The sequence below is a fragment of the Ammospiza nelsoni genome, chromosome 4 (genome assembly GCF_027579445.1).
Source record: "Ammospiza nelsoni isolate bAmmNel1 chromosome 4, bAmmNel1.pri, whole genome shotgun sequence".
Lineage (NCBI taxonomy): Eukaryota > Metazoa > Chordata > Aves > Passeriformes > Passerellidae > Ammospiza > Ammospiza nelsoni.
The window spans coordinates 11,723,460-11,743,385 of NC_080636.1; positions in this window are offsets into that span (position 1 = coordinate 11,723,460).

The following is a 19,926-nucleotide window of genomic DNA, read 5'->3' on the forward strand; positions in this document are numbered from 1 at the left end:
AATTTTACATGTCCATAGATCTATATGTGTGTAGTGATTCCACTGTATAGCATTAAGAGCTTAAAGTTTGTCTCAGTTTATACTGAACCTAGAAGAGAGCTGGTAGCTCTTGATAATGAAGAAATACCTGTGAAGGGTTTTTTAATTTCAATATGAGAAAAGATGACATATTGTTTTATTGTATATAAAGATCAGTGGCTCTATGGAAGGGCTTGTATTTTTTTTTTGTAAGTGTGTGGTAAATCACTTTAAAAAAAGCATACAATACTTTCTTTTTAAGGTCAGGCTTGTAGTTTTAGAAGGGATATTGCTACTGGTTAGCTCTGTTCTCCCCACTAGCATTTACTGCTGAAGGGATATGTTTATCATGTCTTTTCATATCCCTTTACTTTTCAAAAGGGGAAGCTTCATGTGCAGGTAGCATGTTGTTCCCTATGAACAAATAATTCCAGTGTCAGGAAGGGCACAGGTCACAGTAGTGTGACAGGGACTTGTTTTACAGCCTCCCTGTGATCTGAATGCAATGAACAGTAGAAGGGAATGTAGCATGGGTAGTGAATCTTTATCATTTTTCCTTATTTTACAAACCCATTAGCTCCATAGCTGCTGTGTCTTTTGCAGGAGGAGCTGAAGGCAGGTGTGGGTAGTGTTCCTGAAGGTGGAGGCACACTGCCAGAGCTCAGTGCTGTGTACATCTCTCTTGCTGTGTTGTTAAATGCAGTCGTTTGCAGGGAACACCTTGTGCTCCTTCAAAGAATTAACACTTAGGAATTCTTAACAATCCCCTGTGTTACCTTTGCATCCCATTGCAGATGTGTCAGCCTTTGTGCTGAAAGCAACAGAATCTGGAGGTAGGACAGGGCAGAATTGCAAGCTTGCTTATGTTATATATAATCCAGTTGGTTTGTAATGCTTCTCTGTAACCAGCTGATGTTTCTTCTTTGAGCAGCAGTGTTTGCTCAGTGTTAGACATTTTTGCTTTCGCTTATCATGACATCTGACACTACAATTGTCCCTGTTGTCCTTTTGATGCTTTTGCAAAAATTATGGAGTTACCTCTAATACACACCATTTTTGTGAATCTGACATCTCTTTTTTTTCCTTCAGGTACAGTGGATTTGTGAAAAGAAGCTGTTGTTTTAGTACAGGGATGCAAGTTCAGAGGAATGCCTGTTATGGCAGCATTACAGATGTGTCAGTGGGCAGTTGTGGAAAGCAGTAGGGCAGCCACTTTCAGTAAAACAACAGGTGATCAAGGACACATGAAGGAAGAAGAACAGTTTGGCCTCTTAGGCTGAGAAGTGAAGAAGCTGGACATATTTGAGGGACCAGAATTTTTGTCTTGTCAGTAACCAATACCCCATTACAGGCATGGCCTAATATGGGAGCAGCCCCAAGCTGCTAACATAAACTCTAGTCCTAAAATCAGTTGTCACTTTGCATGCCAAAGGGCAGCATACTGGCAGAAGAATTACTTCAGTATATGTATAACTGAGGCACCTTGTTAGTGTTATGAGCAGTGTCACTTGATGCCAGAGATGACTGAACCAGCAGAGTAGCAGCTGGCAAGGTAGGCCAGGAAGGGCTGAACTCTGTGTCTCTTTGAAGGAGGAACAAACACTGTTTCAGTAAAAACAGTTCCAGCATTTTCTTGGGCATTAGAGACAAAAAGCATAGAGGTCTTTGTAATCTGAGCAAACAGGTGCTTGGCAGTAACACATTACGAACATAAGCATCAAGTCTTTGTAGTGATGGCAGCAGTGTACTAACCTACAGGCTTCTGAGTGTGTCCTCTTTTGGTTACATAGTTTTATTGAAAAAAGATTGGTCCACTTAAGTTTCTTACAGATCTTCTGCTTTGTAGACTAAGTTCTTCCTGAACTAAGCAAGATATATTGGCAGTGCCTAATTGCTGTGTTAATTTGGAGGTATTATTTCCATATTCTGATGCATCAGACCATGGTGATCTGAATCAGTGTAGCCCAGATACAATGTTTATCCAAGTGTAAGAACTGATCACAAAGGTTTGACATGAAAATAGAAGTCTTCAAGTGGTGGTGCACTGGCTGTGCTCTTAGCACATAAATATTTCTGTGCACTGGCAGATAAAGGAACTTGGTGACCTGCTAGGTCTTCTCTGTCTCTTGCGTGATTGTCCATGTTAAAGCCCTAGAGCATCGCTGTTGTTGCCTCCTTGTGAGTCAGCTGGCCTCAGGGAAGGAATCTGTCAGTGGTAGGAGAGCTTGCCAACTGGCCATGAGTTGTGTGCTGGCTCAGGAGACCCCTTCTTCACACTATAATAGCCTGCAGAAATGGGCTCTCTATTACCTGAGCCCATGATTGTTTGGAGATTGGTGGGCTTTCCAACGACCCAGGGATAATAGCCTTGCACTTTACAGTGTTCTGCTGCCCTTACAATTTGAAGCGTAGTGAGAGCAAAGTGTGGCAGATCTTGAAATAGTGTGGCAATGGAGCCAGCCTGGGATCTCTGTGGAGATCTAAAGCAAGTGGGGTGCAGTCCAGGATGCCATACTGCTGGACCAGTGTACTTTTTTAGCAGCCTCAGAGTTCTTCATAGTAACTTAAATGTGCCCTGTCCTACTGCAGAGAAAGGGGCAGGATAACTGTGACATTCCAGCTGGCATTCTGCCTGTGAGGTGGATGCCATGTGTGGCACAGGGAGCATGTCACCCATGCCATCAGTGCACTGAGATTAGGATAACTGTGCAGCTCATGAGCTGGGAGATTACTAATTACATTACTAATGTATGAATCTTCATCCTCCTTCACTCCTCTGGAGCCAGTGTAACAATGGCTTCTAGACCATTACTGCAGTGGAAAAAAGCCTTTGAATCCAAAACACCATCTCTTCTTTTCATGTAGGCACAGTCTTCCAGGTGTTATAGAGGAAAGCGTAAACGTGTAAAGAGATGCATCTCTCTTAAAAGGATGAAGAAAAGAGATAATTAGGTTGGTTAAAAAAGAAGACAGGAGAGATAGGAGAACAAACAGATGAAAAATACATGAATAAAGTGAAGAGAGAAGCTGTTACCTGAAGAAATGGCCATATTTTCAAAATGACTAGTTTTGGGACGCTCCTGTTTTATTTTATTTCTCATGACGATTAAGCTTCTGGGAATCTAAGTCAGTATTGGAAAGACTCTTTTTCGTTTCCTGAATAATTTCTTATGGTTTAAAAAACACTAACTCCAGTCTGACATACTAGGAGAAGCTCACTGTCACTGAAATTATATGATATTGGGAAATACATACATGGGTTGCCTGTGTGCTACACATACAGGATGCTGAAGGAAGCAAGGTGAAGGTGCACTGGCAGTACAGAGCCAAGTGGAATATGATGTACTCTCAACTTCCACATCCTAGAAGGAAGAGTATTGAGTTTTGAGGTGCCTGGTCACAAAAGCCTAACAGACTAGTAGCTGTGTTGAGTCAGAATAGAGGTCTACACAGCCTTGTATAAATATCTTGTAATCTTATTTACCAGTCTGTATTTATTACCCTCTCTGCTTCCTGTGACTAGTGATTAGAGATATTTCTTTTGTCAACAGGTGCTCTGAGAATATCCTTCCATGTCTAGTGAGATGCTCTGAGAATATCCTTCTGTGCTTTGTGAACCACAAAAGCTTTCTGATGTGTCTTATATGCCACAGTAATATCTAAACTTACAGTGATATAAAGCACCTTTGGATGCTGAGTTCCTATTCAAGGAAAATCACAAAGTCAGCCTACATCAGAGTATGTTGGTGCAAGACCATGTCTTTGAATAGCTAATTCCTGTGCACCACACTCTGCACTGCCCTGATATCTAGTGATTAAATAGCATTTTTTAAAGTGGCACTAATATTGTGCATCTTCTGGCAGAAGTTCTTAAAATCTGCACCGATTGTAGTTGTTCAGTAAAAGGTAAGTATGCCCCTTAGGAGAGCTGCAAGGGAAAAGAGCTTATCTGCACACACCTGAAACTGGAAGAGACAATTCACTGGAACTTAATTGGCTGCATGCTGGAAAGACTAATGATGATTCTGCATTCCATTGGCAAAGAAATGAGGTAGATGGCAAAAAAAAGCTCTTATTATAGTGCCTGGGTAGTAGAAATTTATGAGAAGCTTGTTCTGCTTTTGCAACCCGTGATGTCTATTCAAAATCTCTCTGTAAGGTTTTTGAGGGAAAAAGCTGCAATACTGTATGTAATCTAAAGGAAAACGACACCTGCACCAAATCTGACAATGACTTAATTTCTGTCATGTCATATCCTAACTTCTGCAAATGTACTGTTGCTGTAAAAGAGTAATTTAATCTTATTTGCAGTGTTTTCATAGCAAAAGGATGTAGAGTGGGAAAAGGAAGGAGAAGCATCTATTTTATGTTGATGTAGTACTGCCAATAAGGAAAGCATAAAATTTCTCATGTCTCTTCTCAACTTTGTCTTTCAGCAGCTCTTGATGTTCAGAGGAACTTAGCTATGATGTTGGTCAGAGGGTGAAGTAACTAGAACAGGTATGGTACTGATATGAGGGATGGAGTACTGTGGGAATTTGGGAATTTGGAAGAGACCATGCATTTGTGTAAAACATCTCTCTTCAGTAAGGGACTCAGGGAAGACCTTACAGCTTTGACTGGAGCTTTTTGTAGCCAGGATCTTACAGTATCTTGTTTCAGCTGATAACCAGTAGCAAAGGTCAGTGGTGAAAGGGGAGTAAGAACCAGGAAACCCATTTTGGTATTTCATGTTTATATTCAGATTTCCATTTGTCTCGGACTTCCTTAGCTGTAGGTTTTAAATTTGAATGGTTCTGAATGCCTTTTTTTTTCCACCTCCATGTATTGGTTCAATTGAACTTTTAACCTATGAACATTTTTGGCATAAACCTCATCCTCTGACAATGACACAACTTGGCTAGATTTTGTAGGAAGAAAACCACTTCATTCATGAACCTTTCACTTGCTAATTTAATTTGATGACCTGTTTCTTCTGAAGGAAATGCTGAAAAATCATTCTTTATTAACTTTCTTCACATGTGAATTTGTAGACATGAGTGGCATTTTTTATAAATGTTCAGTTAGTTCTTTCCATGCTTAACATCCCTTCTCTTTGTAGTCATTCTTCACACTGCAGCTTTCCGTACTTTTCATCAAGCTGGTCATCCTTCCTTGTTTTTGGGTTCTGTTGTCTTTTCTGAGAAGAGCCAGCCATACACACCACAGTGTTCAAGATACAGATGAACATCTCGTTTAGGTTGTGACATAATATTCTTTTTTCTTTCATGTCCTAAAAATTTCTAAAATTTCATTTGCATGTTTGACTATCCCTGAACTCCAGTTTTAGATTTCATAAGGTTTCTACTATAACCCCAAAATTTGTTATGTGGTGTGTCAGCTATTTCAGATCCCATGCACATTTAAGTCATGGAGGATTGTTTAAGCAGTTATTAAGAACAGATTTCATTTGTCATTTGATCATGATATTGTCAGTCATTGGTAACTCTTGTCAAATAGTTTTTGTAGTTTAATTTCTTGAATAACGTGGTGGCATCTATGAACCTTGATGTTTGAATTCAAAATAAGGTTCATTTAATGCTTTTCTGGATTATTTGGTAGTATGTTGGACAGCAACAGCTGTGGATCTGAAATAGATCCCTGCAGGATTTCACTGAGTCTCTCCTTTGAATAACTCTCCTCTCCCTTTTTTAAAATTTTATTTCTAACCACCTCCCCTACCACCCAAGTCACTTCTAGTCTTCACCCAGAGCAGTGTCAATGAAGGAATTTTCTGCAATTCAAGAAGACTTTTTCACCATGATCTCTCGTGCCTGCATGCGCAGTGATTTCTTCAGAGATCTCTAATGTATGAGAAGCACATTTCCTTCTACAAAACCTTTCTTGGTTGTGCTGCAAAGAAGAGAGGTCATTAAATTGTTGGCAGTAAGGAGCATTCAAAAACTGCAAATTCAATTGCAATTAAAAACTATGGCTAATGAAAAACTAGTTGTGAAACCAAATTGTGTACTTCTTTTGTCACAAAGCTGTGGCTTTTAAAAACACTCAAAATGTTGGGGCATTGACTGAGTTGACAGTAGGAACTCTCAGTTAATTTCAGATACTTATTTTAAAATGCTTTGTTTTGTGATTTAGTTGAGAACATGCTTCTAATGCACACTTTATTTGAATGCCAAGTCCAGAATTTCAGCATTAAGCCATTTTCTAGTTGTTCAGCCTCCTGGCAGAAGCAATGGTTACATTAATTCACACTTCCGTAGCTTCCATGCATCTGAGAGAATTTTGGCCAAAAGACTGCATTACCAAAAAAGCTCTATACTAGGGGCCAGAAGAAGCAGAGAACCTTCTGAATCTGCTACAGGAGTTGATGGTATGACATCCTTTAGACAGATTTTTTTTTTCCTCCCATGATTTCAACTGCAGGAGAAAGTCTGTGTCCATGCAGCACCTGCCGGAGGAGCAGCACCATCGTTACTCATTGTTGTTTAAAGTTGCTCTGCGGCAACTGATTAATTCAATCTGTAGGTTTTCTGTTTCAAAAGACAGGAGGTATCTCCCTCCATTCTCTTCTAAATGCTAATCACATTTTACAGAAAAAAAAGCCAGTACTGAAAGATAGATCAGAGCTGCTTAAAGATGATGTTTTGCTGCCTGGCCCTGTTGAACTACTGACCTGGAGGTCAGAGACCTTAACAGTCCTTTAGGCTGTCTGTCCCCTGTGGATGGAACAATGGATACTAGTAGCAGTAGCTGGCTTGCAGGATGATTTTTTGGTGAGAAACTACTGTGCAGTGAAGAACAGCCCTATGAAAGTGCATTCTATGGTAAAAGAACAGCAGTTAAATCTTATGTCTCCCTACTGGGAGATGCCTTACATTGAGGTTTTTGCCAAACTTCTAATACAAAACAAAAAACAAACCACAAAAAGCAAACCCATTCCAAAAGACTGAGGTTCGGGTGAGTTTTCTCATTAAATTAAACTTTTAATTTTTTTTTTCATACACACATGCATATATGAAGCCATTAAGATTTTTTCCTATACCTGGAATTATTAGCAATGCCATGAGGCTGCTGTAACATTTGGAGTGGAGGAGATGTGTAGGGGGATACAATACAAGTAAATAAAGGTAGTCTAGAAAGTAATCTTACCCTCTAAAGAGTTGCAGCTGAGCCAATTATTAAGGATTAGGAGCAGGCCTGACTTTACCAGGCCACAGCTGTAGCCAACAAGCAGAGTGTTATAAAAGAGTGGGTTGGTTGGCTGAGGGGAACTGGAGTCAATGGCTGCTGTGAGAGGAGGAAAGAGGCAGGGCTAGAGGAGCTGACTGTGAGAAACATCAAGGAGGTACAAAACTCTAGCAGTATGGACCCTTTGCAATATAATGACAATAGAGTCTTTGTAATGTAATGCCAACAGAGATGTGCTCAGCATTTCTGGTGTTCCAAGTTATTGGCATGTTGTTGCAGTGTGTTGTGACTGCCCATGCTATGCATTGAGTCTGTGCTGGAGGATAGGTGGCTAACTAGGTGGGCTGGGGAGTCATTATTCAATCTACCTTGCTTCTGCATCATTTTGTCAATAGAGGTGTTATAAAAATCAGTAGTAAGCTGTTTGGGAACTGGGGCTTTGCCAGACAAAAAGAATTAGCAGCTTCTTGAATATCAGCAATAGAAATTGGGTCATCTAAGGAGTTAGCCACGTGCTCAGATGTAGACATTAACTGTAGTTTATTTAATAAGAGAATTTAATATAATTTATAAGAAGGCTGTGGGAGTAAACATCTTCCAATATACAGATTTTTTTTCGGGAACATGTTGGCTGTCTGCTCCATTTTAATCATATGAATGTGCTTTGCTACTGGAATAGTTATTCTTTTTAGCTTTACCTTATTTTTTACTTTTTGATAAGTTGTTTCATACTCTGGCTACATGTGAAGTATCCCACTGCCTTGCTCAACTCTTGAAGAGGCATATCATCCTGCTCGGTGAAATTGCTTCCTGTTTATAGAGAGCAGTGTTACATGACAAATCATACCAGAACATCCTGAAACTTGGCATCTTATTTTGAAGAATTAAATGGGAAATTGATTGTTTCTTGGCGATTCAACTCATGGGAATCACACAGAACAAGAAAAAAACCCCATGATTTCCCATAACAGTAGGAGAACAAAATGGTAAAGTTTATGTGAGTTGTTGTATGAACTAATGATGCTTTATATCAAAGGGAAGCTGCAACAGAAAAGTAGGGTTTATGTATACAGAAATTTTGGAAAAATTCACGCTGAGTTCTGTTTGTTAGCATTCCAAAGTCCTTTTAATTGCTACACTTCCAGAGAAGTAGGCTGTGAGGTCCAGCAGCTGGAGCAATGACTGATTTGCTCGCATATTTCACCACTGAACCATTTTGTTTTTCTCTGTTCATAACTTCCTTGTTTTCTTTCTGTTTATATTATCATGTTCACCATTGTGAACTAGTTTGTGATAGCTGGTGTAGAGAAAAAATGTTTTAATCACTGCTGTGTTTTGTGGAAGGCCTGAGGGATGTAAAAAACCCCAAGAACAGGTGAGAGAAACATTTAGAGAAGTTCTAGTGCAAATGTGGATTGTATATTTGTACATGTACTTTGTAGACTCTGTGCCATTCTCTTTGATTATGTTTAAATAGATAATTCCATAATTCTTTTAAAGAGGTAGTTAAGAATATCAACGTGAGCTTGGAAGTGTTCATGACCTGTGATCACGGATGGTGAGAAAGGGTTTTTCCTCATAAATTCATAGACATGAAGAAGCTAGACCTTTTCCTCTGGAAGAAAGGATGAACTTTACGCAGCTTCACTGTATTTCTTCCTTTCAAGAATATATTTGGCCAGATTTTAAAGAGCTCAGCTCCCATTTGGGTACCTAAATTAAATGGCTGGATTTGCAAAAGTGTTTAGCATCCAGCAGCTACTTTTATTCCCACATATGTACTCAAATGGGAGATGAGTTGTTTTGACAGTGTGGCCCATTATTTGTCAAGTTGTTTGTGATTAAGACTCAGATGATTCCAGGAGCACTCTATTAAAATACTCATGGAGCAGACAACCTTATGGGGCCATTTATGAAGCCATACTGCTGAGCCGGTAGAAATGAAATCCAGAATTGTGCAACCACATCTTGTAAATGGAGAGGATAAATGGCTGGTGGTTGTTCTTTTCCCCTGTTTAGAGAATGCAGCTGAAAATGAGAGGAAATTCAGGCAGTTGCAGCCACAAAAAACTTTCAAGTTGTCAGAATTGGGGTTTGTTGTTTAGGTTCACCATGTGCTTACAAGCTCTGTGAATCTGTGCTCTGAACAATTTGTTTTTCTAGGAATTTGCATTTGCCTTGCCTTAACTCAAATTTTGTGCCCCTGAGCTTACAGAGCTATTTTAAAATCATGGTAGCTGAGGCTCTCCCAAATACCATTGCATGTGTACTCATGATGTGTCTGCTTAATGTGTGGACAAAATGGATTGATGTCCTGAGCTGGGTGTGTCTGCACAGCACAGTGGAGTGCTGGCTGACACGTCTGAGCTGGGGCTCACTTATGGATGGAGTTTAATTATGTCAATGTACTGATTGCTCCAGGAGGATATATAGGATTTTACAGTTCAGAATTGGCCTGATTGTTTCTGCAGAGAGTGGCACAGTGTTGCAGGCATAAAGCTAAGATGGGTACAACTAGGAATTCAGTCTGAATCTCTTAGATTTTGGGCAAGTGTCCAAATTAATGTAATTTTTTTTTCCTTTTTTGTTTCTTTATTGCCTTTTGGCTCCTGTGATAGCAGCCAGGAGGTTCATTCATGGTCAGAGTTCATCCAATTAGGGCCTTTCCAGGCACTTCAGTGTTGATCTATTAACCTTCACAGTCAGTGGAAAGACTCAGCATCTCGCAGTTTTTACTGGAAGTGGATTGGATTCTTACTGAGATAAACTGCTTTTTCTGAGTGGCTGCAGTTATAGATAGCAGTAGAATTGGGGGAAGCAGTAGTGAGGAATTTTCAGAGTGGTATGCAGTGAAATGTATTAAAGAGTGTGCACAGTGTAAGAGCTATTGTCTCTCATGAGGAGATACGGAAGGTGAATGTTCCAACATCTTTACAACTTGTGTTGTCTAAAAATTGATTCAGCATACTGGGCTTAGTGTTTTCTCTTCCAGTGTAGCACTATTAGTCAAGGCATGTATTTTTTGGATCATTATAAAGCTGCCTAGTGGGATAACGTTGGAGAGGGAGAAATCCATGTGTGCAAACTAGCATTGTAGCAGTGTGAGTGTTTATGGCAAGACTGCATTGCTTACTTTCTAGCTATGAAGCTGCTGTGAGCATCACACCATACCTAAGCTATGATTTCAATTTTAAAGTCACTACTGGTCATTATCCCATAGTTAATACCTGAGGAAATGATATATTATTGCTATTATAAATTGTTTCTTTACTGGTTTTGGTTTCCCTTTTTGCTGAATAGCTGCTGAAAACCCTCCAAGTCCCTTCAAGCTGGATTACAGTGGTTGAGACAGAGAATAATTTTATGGCTTTCTTGTATATATGTATGTTTTAGGAGCATGCACTTACTACATTATTTATGTGGGTATTGCCAAGAAGTTAAAGGATAATAGGAAATTTTGCATTATGCTACAACTTTTACTACTGATGCACTTTCTGGAAATAACTTGAGATAGTTAGCTCATCTTCTGATTTATTTTTTTTTTCTTTATACTTTCAGGTATTTGTGGTTCTCAGTGATAGTCATATATCATTTGGATTGTTCAGCCTGGAGCTGAGATATTCTGGGGACACACCTTATGGCAGCCTCCCACTACTTAAAGAGGTGCTATAAGAAATCTGCAGAGAGACTTCTCTCAAGGGCATGTAATGGTAGGACAAGGGATGATGGCTTTGAACATCGAGAGAACAGGTTTGGAACAGATGTTAGGGAGAATTCTGTACTGTGAGGGTGGTGAGGCACTAGAACAGGCTGCCCAGAGAAGTTGTTGGTGCAGCATTCCTGAGCAGTGTTCAAGGCCAGGCTGGATGGGGCTTTGAGCAACCTGGTCTAGTGGAAGGTGTCCCTGCCTATGGCAGGGGGGTTAGAAACAGATGTCCTGTAAGGTCCCTCTCAACCCAAACCATTCTGTGCTTTTATTACATGCATGTTCTATGAAATACAAATAGTATTGGAAGACCTATGTAAAAAATGAAGCATTTAAAAACTGCTATTGAATTTTTGTGTTTCTATTACTCTTTTTCTTTAAGTATTGTACATTTAATTTTACCAGATTTTCAAAATTTGTTTCTGGAGGTTACTTATCTCTGTTGTACAGTTTTGAAACTGCAAGCAATATCATGTGTTGAAATGTGGCTGTTTATTATATATTCTGATTTTCTGTGTGAAAGGATTACTCACAAGAAGGAGATAAGGAAAAAATGGAAGAACATAATGATTTGCTTCCAGATGTGAATTCTTTTTCCCCTCAAGGTATATATGTGAATGACAGATACTCAACTGAACAGTGGATAAAAGATCTTTATATTAAAAACAAAATAGGGGAGGAAATATACCTTAGAAGAACAGTCTCTTGGAGACTCACCATTGCTTTAATTTGCCCCCCAAATTAATATTTTAACTTCATAAGATCTGCAAGAGTTGTGTGGTGATTTTCATTTGTCTTCATGTACTGCAGTGGTTCTGTATAGAAAGCTACATTAATGTTTAAAACAGGCAATTTTGTTAAGAACTACTATATAATCTAAATCAGCATTAATTATTGTCCTTGTTAAAAGTGCAGCAATAAACCATCAGAGATGAATCTGTTAGGCAACTCGTAACTGTGGCAAGGTTGCTCTGTGTGTGTGTATGAAATAAAAAAACCCCAAAAGTCCAAACACAAACTCAGCTTTATTAGTAAGTAAAGAACAGTGGGAGACTCAGATGAAATACTTAAAATAAAAAGCTTTGCTCCTTCTACAAAAGAAGAGCAGTTTCATGTTGTTTATAGGTAAGGTCCAGCTATTGCATAATAGCCCCAGCTAGCCATAGTATACATAATTATGATATACCTCATAATCTCTATTAACATAATACATTTTTCTTCCACAAGAGAAATTAGATGCATAGTGTTCTGTGGCTCACGACTTTGCCATCTTAAAGAGATGCTTAGTATTTGAGTGATGGTTGAATCACCTATTTTATACTTAAGTACATAATCCCAAGAAGGTTGAAATCAATGTGTTAATTGGTAAGTGATACTGTAATTATGTGTATAATCATGGAAATTTTGAATCCAGATTATTTACTTGCTCTCAGGAAATTAATCTACAGAGGTCATATATTAGATTGCTTGTTTATTAAGTGGAACCCCTGTAGTTACAAAGTACTGATTGGCTATAAGCTGAATGAAGCATTCTTACAGCTGTATTCAGCAGGTGTCAACAGTTCAAATCTTTGAGTGGGTATTGATCCAGATTCAAACAGTTCATTAATCTAAGCACACATTATATAGATTTTTCAATGCAATTTTGAAAGAGTTGAAAAATCGTATTGAATGATGAGAGATGATACTCAAATTATGTTTTTATGGCAAATCTCCCTTGTGCTTGTGACATACTGAGATGAGGTTGGGTGCTAAAACTGACACTGTCTTGATTTTTATTTTCAGATGTACTTTTCTGCCTTGAGAGTAGCTTCAGTGGGTGAAGTAGTCTTTGCCTGCTGGCAGTGCAAACCATCTGTTTTTCTAGCATCAGTTTTGTCACATACAGCCCCTGCTTCCTTTTAATTTGCTTGGACAGAAATAGCTTTGGTACCATTTGAGAATCCAAGGGACATCCAGATATTCCTTGTGTTATTATTTCTTCTCCTTGGTCGTGATCCTGGAATCCTCTGGCAAGGCCATTCAGCACAGATTTAAAAACGGGGTGGCTCTAAAGAAATCATCTAACACCTTGAACCTGTGAAGCTAAAGCATGTGCCTAGGTGCTTTGTTGTTGCATGGGGAAGAATGCCATGGAGATTGTGCTAGGAAAAGCATTCCAAGGTATTTGGCTGGATTTTTCCCTCATCCACACTGTTCCACCCCAGAATGGGAGTGAGCTTGTCATTCAGATCCCTTTTCCAATGCTGTTTGCTTACCTTTGAGGTTAGTGAGAGAAACAGTGTTTCCCATTGTGATGAGTTCGGACACAGTTTCAGCAAGCTGGTGTATCTATAGGCTTTTAGTTTGGCAATTGTGAGATTTTACTCCCTTTCTTTTCTCTGCGAATTGCTAGTGTCTTTGTTGGTGTAGAAAAGAAAAAAAAAAAAGAGAAGAGATGCTTCTGCTATTACTAGTGAGAATAAAGACGGAAAGACTGTTCAATTTTAAAGAAAAAAAGTGCAATATATAGAAAACAGATCAGGGTTTTCAGGGGTTACATTTTTTCCTTACTGTAATGATCAAGCTAAAGATACTTACAGTCCTGCTGACCAGTTTTGATTAGATTGCTGTAATATTGGTACTGTGTATTAGGATAGCAGGAATGCCTACTTAATCATTTACAAATGCTAAGAGGTTTTCATTCTTTGCTTTTTCTTGCTCCTTGTGGTTTCCAATATTATTTTTTGCAATATTATGGAAGTTATGATACCTCTCAGATACTTGTAATTCATATAATATGAATTGCAAAGCTGCAAAGAAAGTAACAATTATGCAATAGAATGTTGTAGATCTGATGCAATAAAGATACTGTGCAAAATCTGACCCAATTATCTTGCAGTTTATGCTCCTTTTATACTGGCAATGCTGTTGTTATTTCCTGGCACTAATAACTAACTTTATATTATGCTTAATTTCATAATGTACAACTTGTATTGTACAGATTGGATATCTAATAAAAATGCAAAATTGTAATAAAGCCTATAAAATAATGGATAGGGATTTTTTCAGAAGAGTTGACATGCCTGTCAGGATAATGCTGATAGAATTTCATATGTCTGCAGTAGGACACCAAATTAATTACCAAAGAATCTGACTTTTAGTCCTTTTTTCAATTATATGATAGCTTCAGTGCTCTGGAAAAAAAAATCAAAGCAGAATTTAAAACTGTTCTCAGAATGGCAGGTTTTCATCTAGAAATGTTAATGTATGTTAAACTTTAATTAAAAAGACTGCATATCATATCTTAACCTTTTTAAAATATAGCATAATTAACTATGGTACAGATACTATTCAAAGGTATGTTATTTTATTGGAAAACTCTATTTTAATGTAAAGGATTTCTGGTTTTTAGCAAATCATTGTCACCTTGTAATTTTGGAGAGCTGAGCATACGCGCAGTGGTGCAATACGTAGTCTTCCGTAAAGTCCAAGGGTGTAATTCAGTCACAAAAATTGGTGACTTTTCCAACATGAAATATAGATTGAGCACATCATACAAATATAAAATACCACAGTTCCTTTGTAACCTTTGTGTTTCTAATGATATTTTATCCAGATATCACTACACTGTTGAAAGATGGGGGTCTGTAAATCGCTGAGTTCCAAGACCGGCTTTTCTGTCAGGCTGCCTGTCCTTTGCTGCTCCTGATCCCTGCCGATCCCTGCATCTGGATGAAGTCTCCTTCCTTTGTCTTTCACCCTGGGTGTGAAGGCACGCAGGACATCAGAAGTTTCTGGAGCAGTGGTGAGGAGCTGGAGGCGAGGCGCTTGGTGGCCAGATGTGCGGTGTCCCCGCATCTGGCGAGCAGCGGCACCGGGCGCTAGGTGTCACTGTTCCTCCACGCTGCAACTGCCGCCCGGGCACTTTTTGGGCTGGGCGTGTAAAGGAGCTGTAGGTGGCAAAGGTTTGTAAGCTTGGTTTGCACTTCAGAGCATGCAGTCATGAACTTTGAGACAAACAGCAGCTGGACCTCAAGGCATTTTCTTGTGTCATTTCATCATTGAGCATGAGAGATGGAGGTGCCACCAGGCTTTTTTAGCTGGATTGGTGTGAGCCAACTGTGGTCTGCTGCTTTTGACCTACTGAAGCCTTAACGCAGAGGAGAGGAAGCAGGTTGTTCGTTTTGATATTTACCAGCAAAGGGATGCCCTTTATTTGTAGCCACTCACTGGAAGAACTGCATGAGAACGTTACTAGAACTTCATAGATGAAGGTTGGTTGGGTAGTGTGTGCTGTAGTTTCTTTCTTCGCTCGCTGAAGCTTGCTCTCTTTACTGCCAAAGGTGAGCAGTAAAGGGGAAAACACAAGGCCAACACTTGCAATAGGCTTTTTTATGTCTGTGTTTAGAATTTAGTTGAGAATTTATTTGAGAAGTACCAGTGACAAAAGTGAGTATAGAAGCTGAATATATGAGGTGTATATATTAAATTAAAATCTTAGAAATAGGTTTAGTAACCTACAAAAAAACTGTTGGTGTGGATGTAGCTCCATACCTTTTAGAAGGTATTTTCTTCAGGTCTGCCCTTCCTTCCATAAGGAGAGTTTTTTGACTAGGACATTTTTCATTCTTGAAATAAACACGTAGCTTTTAACATCCAGTAGCGGAAATTAGAAAACTACAACTACTTGTGCTGTATTTTTACATTTCAGCTTATCATCAAATCTAATTACTTCATCATGTAGCAACTCCTGTGTCAGTGGACATCTTTAAATGAAGGTAGAATATTTTTCTAAAAGATACCCTGCAAGTAGCTTAGGAAGTACAGGCTTTCTGCTTGAGTTACTAGGTCAATTTTATGGACTGTCTATTACGTGGGACCTAAGGCTTTGTATCAGAATCATGACTTCACCTCCAGGTAATCTTAGGTGGTGTGCTGGTGTGTGACCTCTCTGCTTTTCCCGTGCTTCTGAGTAGAAAATCTTGGGCAGTATCCCCATAGAATGGAAAGGGCTGAAAATCTAATGTGGCTTAAATTTCAATCATATTTGTGTTCTTTGTCTTTAGAAAAGTAATAGAGCTATGTTTCTTATTTATTGTCCCAGTGTGTAGTGTAGAATAGCTATTTCAATTACAAGAATATTTTTTATTTTTGGATTTAGCAAAAATGGGCTTCTTTTTAATGTTTTGTCCCAGTTGGTAAGATGGTTGAGCAAACAGGTCCATTCAACGCATTTTGGTCGTGCATAGTGGTAACTGATTTGTTTTAGAATTCAGTTCTGGTGATGATCTAAAAGGTACAACTAATCGAATTCTCTTGGCTAGGTAAGCTTTTCAGAGCTGAGGAGCAAAAAAGCATATTATCCTTAACATCACAGGACTGGATAGTCACTGGAATGTAATCATGCTGTTTATGTGTAAAAGTGCATCTTCAAGCAGTAAGGATGGAGGTGACAAAAGTTAGTTAAATAAAAGTGCAGGATGGGCAGCTCAGCAGGTCTCCATTTGACAGCTAATGGACTGCTACCAGGATCCCAGAGATCCCCCGCTAAAAGGTTTTTTTTTTTTCCAAGACATATTTGGAAATAAAAGTATTAGTTTTAAATTAAAATTAAAAGTTGTATCCAACTAAATCAGGCTGACAGATCCACTCTTAATTAAGCTTTAATATTTAAAGTCTCACTAAGTTACAGATTTTATAGACATATTTGTCACCACTGAATCTTGCCCACTGCAGGTTGGGTTGTCCTGCATGGGGCTGAAATCCTGTTAGAGGAAGAATGAATTCAACATGGAAATGAAATGCTGCAATGACAGAAGCTGGAAATTAGTTAGGCTGCCTTTCAGAGGATGTATAGAGAAACAACTTCTGTCATATTGGTGTAGTTTAAACTCAGAGGTGATTGTGGTGTGGCCACCCATGTCACTATGGTAAAGCCAGCGGCTTTAGGGGGATGCCCATTCTGGGAGCTGCACTACTGCAATCTTCACATGGCTGATCAGGATCCTTGAGATGCCTATCATCAGAAACATCAAAACTGGCCCATTGGTCTTGCCCAGCCTTATTTCCTTCCACAACCAGGGGTGCTGGTGCTCAGTGGCCCTTGCAGAGCGCAGAGCCCTGTACCAGAGTCACAGCTGAGACACAGTCCTGCAACTTGGAAGCTACAGATAAAGCTGCACAGTCATGCTTTATCTGGAAAGGGCATCACCTATATATATCCTTTTGCAAGATGTTGCAGTTTAATGACCTGATTCTCTGTCTCAGCCCTCCATAGCAACTGTAGGTTTGGGGCAGTACTGTAAGCAAGCAATGAGTTTTGTATGCTTTGGACCTCAGTTTTGGGCCTCAACTTCCAAGTCTGGTGAAGAGCAGACTTCAAGTTAATAGGTCAGAGATGTCAAAGTTTTCTGCCCTGTTTGTAAATAGAGAAGATTTGATGTAGGTATTTTAAATAGTGTAAATCAGGGTAGGCTAGTTAAAGGAGCATTTGGGACTGGACTGTGGAAAAGGAACATCAGGATTCCTCCAGCCTGCTGTGGATCCTTTGGAATCAGCAAATTTTGGGTTCAGAATCTCTCACTTCTTCCACATGAGCACGTCCTGCTCCCGCTTTCCTGACTGACCTGACTTTAGATGTGACCCATGGCACTTCCTCTCTTGCACAGAGGATTTTTTCCCTAATCAGAGACCTACAGGTCAGAAGGAAAGAGGAGCATAGGGAATAAAATACTGCTGCTATTTACGTGTTTCTAGAGTGGCTAGGAACCACGGAGTTTGTGATGCCAATCCAGGGCCCAACTTCACTCAAAAACTTGCGTTTTATTTAATGTTTATTTAAATAGCGAAACTCTTTGATTGTTAAATTAGCATTAAAGCAGGCTGGAAACTAGTTTACAGTCTCTGGAAAGCAGCCATACATCATCAGTGTCATAAATTATGTCCTTTTTTTACCAAGATATTGGCTGCCAGCTGAAAGGTTAGAAATAACTTATTTTATTTTCAAATGCAATTTGCAGTTTATCTACAGAGAGAGATGAACAAAATGGATGCAGCTGTTTTTCAGGTTAACCCCACAGAGTTGTCAGTCATGGAGTTCCCAGGGAAGTGCAGTGTTCGGTATTATACCTACAGAACAGGAAAGCCTGCCTCTGTGTGGCATCTGAGAGTTAAGGGGTGGAGGCTCATGTGCCTGCATTGGCAGAGAGCCCAGGCTGTCATAATGACAAACCCCCACAAGAAAGCAATGGAAGAACTCTCAGGATATTAATTCAACAGAAGAGTGACGTGTTTAGGTGATGCAAATACAGTTTCATGATGTAAGAAAAGGAGGGGCATGGTTTTTTAAGGACTTCTAGTGTTAACTAGCAACATCAAATCCCATTTCTCTGGTTAAGGTGTACTATCTCACTTCAATGTTTGATGAGATTTAATTTTTTGAAGAAAAGCCACTTTCTGTTTTGGAAACTTTTGTGCCTCATGAAAGTACCAAAGATGTGAATATCTGAGGAATTCCCATGAATTGGAGAGGTTATTTGGCCATTTTTCAATATTTTTTTTTAGTTTTTTTCAGTGCAGTTCGTACATTTCTGCAAGTCAGTTTGTCAGGGAAGACTGTAACACAGGAGAGTAAATCTTGAATTAATAGATCCAGTGGCTTAGCATTCATGTCAGGTTACCTAAAGTTATTGTAAAATGATACATAAAATGATTTTTAGAAACAGTGAGCCCCCCTAGGTTGTTTAATTTTCAAATACATCACTCAAGCTGCGATGGTTTACAGTGCATGTGACACAGTAGAAGAAGGATTACTGTACGTGTGAAGCATGAGGACAAAGATTACTGGGGAAATACTAGAGTCAGATGTAGCTGGGAATCATTGTTTTGTGCATGGGAGATGTTATTTATTTACAATATAACTTCCTTTGATTTGACAGTGAGACTGGATCCTACACCCAGCACACAAGCTCAGGCTGAAATACGATCTGTGAGGCATAGATGCTTGTTGTGGTTTTGTTTGGTGGTCACACAGCTGCATCTTTAGTGACATTTTATGTGTACAACTGCAGCAGGTTTACTTTGTAAGATAGTTTCCCCTGGCATGTGCCTTTTTAATGTTCAGAGAAAAGTCATGCAATATCTGTTATCTTGATGTTTTGTGACCTGGGAATGGAGCTTATGGTATAAGAACAGCAAGCAGAAACTGGAGCCTTGCAGTGAGAATGTGCAGGTCAAGTCCAGTTGCATGAATTATTGTTGAATTTTTTTATAAGGTTACTTACTGCTGCAGATTTTTAAATGGAAAATACAAAATCATACAGTCACTCCTGAAAAAATTTCCCTTTGTGTTAGTGGCATATTCCTTGTGCTCAGGAAATCAATGCTGGTGATGTAATGGGAGTTTCTACATCATAGTGGTATGTCATTCACATGAAGAGAGCATCGTGGGAGCTGCTGAGATTGATGTCCTCTCTAAGAATAGCACTGATTATAGAACAGATTTTCCCATATACAGAGCCATTTTTAATTCACTGCCTACTGCAGCTGCCAGCCTGCGGAGATAATTCCTTCTAGCAGAATAGCTCTAGATTATTATAGGGAAATCAAATTTGCATAAAAGCATTTTATCTCTTCCCTTTTTTTCATGTCAAAGTTACCAAACATTCACTGCCAGTTACTTTGCATGGAGGAAGAACTTTGTTAGAATTACATCTTAAGTAAATTTTGTTAAGATCTTTCTGACTCTGTTGTTTTATGTATTTTAAAATGAATACTAAGCAGCTACAAAGAAGTATTGTAAGTGAACAAGCAAGATTTTAAAACAGAAAACTGAAAATGAAGAGCTGTTTCTGCACACCTTGAGGAGCCCAAGTGGCCCCATACACATCTACTCAATTATGTGGTCCTTGTGACCTTGGCAGGCCTGGTAGGATGGGTCCATGTGGTTTGAAAGTGTAATGTAGCCAGCCAGTGTGCAAATCTGAGTGTGTATTGTGATTTACTGATGAGGAAACTGAGGCACAGATAAGGTA